Source organism: Neolamprologus brichardi, chromosome 9, assembly GCF_056152115.1.
Source record: "Neolamprologus brichardi isolate AB-2024 chromosome 9, ASM5615211v1, whole genome shotgun sequence".
In the NCBI taxonomy this organism is placed as follows: Eukaryota; Metazoa; Chordata; class Actinopteri; order Cichliformes; family Cichlidae; genus Neolamprologus; species Neolamprologus brichardi.
This window is the reverse complement of record NC_142112.1, coordinates 36,878,977-36,880,290: the sequence shown is the minus strand read 5'-3', so window position 1 is coordinate 36,880,290 and position 1,314 is coordinate 36,878,977. Positions and strand designations below refer to the sequence as shown.

General features: G+C 40.6%; 1 non-coding gene across 1 annotated transcript; it reads left to right on the top strand.

Annotated features, from left to right (window-relative positions):
- The first annotated feature begins 995 nt into the window (after positions 1 to 995).
- trnae-uuc (transfer RNA glutamic acid (anticodon UUC)) lies at positions 996 to 1,067 on the top strand. Its single transcript has one exon. It is a non-coding gene; the product is annotated as a tRNA-Glu (tRNA).
- The last annotated feature ends 247 nt before the right edge of the window (positions 1,068 to 1,314 follow it).

Below are 1,314 nucleotides of genomic sequence, written 5' to 3'. Positions count from 1 at the left end.
CTGTAAAGAATGCGGGAGAGGCTTCACCACTTCAAAGGACTTCAAACAATATGAACTCCTTCACAGTGGGGTTAAAAAGCACGTCTGCGGTCAGTGTGGGTCATCCTTCATCCGTGCACATCAGCTTCAAAAGCGAGTCCACACATGAGAGAAACCATACAAGTGCAGACACTGTGACAAAACTTTTTCACAATCATGTGATCATACTAAGCATGAAAGATAACTTCATCTGTGAGAGCGTTTGAGTAATCTCAGTTCATACTCCACTCACAAACGATTCCATGTTACGAATAACCTGTTACGTCTTGATTCCCGCTTTTAAGTAAATCTTGTAAACAGTACATTTGCATAACAACTGAAACCAGTCCAATGAATGAACAATGGGCTGTGAGGTCAATTTCTTGGTCGTTAACAAGCAAATTCTTTTGAGCATTGATCAACAACCACTGGTCAATGGCCATGAGTACCATTCACAGAGCAAAAATTTGCATAATGATTATGAAGGAACTTGTTTTACTGTTACCAATGTTCAAAAACATGTACTAAATTATCTCCGCTGTGCAAACATCAGCCTAATCATGCAGGACTGAAATCATTGGCATCTCTGGATCACAGTGAATCTGAAGAGACAGAAAGATCCTCTTCTGGTTTCAGGGTCAGACTTAAACCCTTGAGATCAGGCTCCACAGAGTTCAGGTAGAGTCTCCTGACCTGATGAGGCAACTATTAATGAAAATGTGCCTCGTTACATTTTAAGCTTTCTAAACTGTTCTACTGTAGTGTTCATGTTGAGTGGTTAGCTTTGTTCCAGTAGTTGAATCAAAACATCTGTTTCCTCTTATTATGTTTTTATTGAATGCATCAATCCATGTTTTCTGCAGTTTTTTTCAGCTTGTTTGTTATGAAATCCTGCAACAGTTAAACCAAAATTTTATATGTTAAATAAGTTACAAAAGTGTCCTTGATTTCACGACAGTGGTGCGAAAGCACCTCACTCCCATATGGTCTAGCGGTTAGGATTCCTGGTTTTCACCCAGGCTTCCCGGGTTCAACTCCCGGTATGGGAACATGTCTTTAATGTTTCCCTAAGCCAAGGTGTAACGTCTGTTATTCCTATGCTGGGATAAATGGAGATGGTTGTTGTCAGGTTCCTGTTAACTCTTGACAATGTGCTAGTGAACAAAGAAATCACAAGGATCTTCTTGGTGCAGCACTGCATACTCATTTGCAACCTCCAGTCAATACTCCAAGCACGAGCAGAATACAGACTTTTCCCTCTTCCCCTTAGGATTGCCATGAAGGAAACAGGAAAAC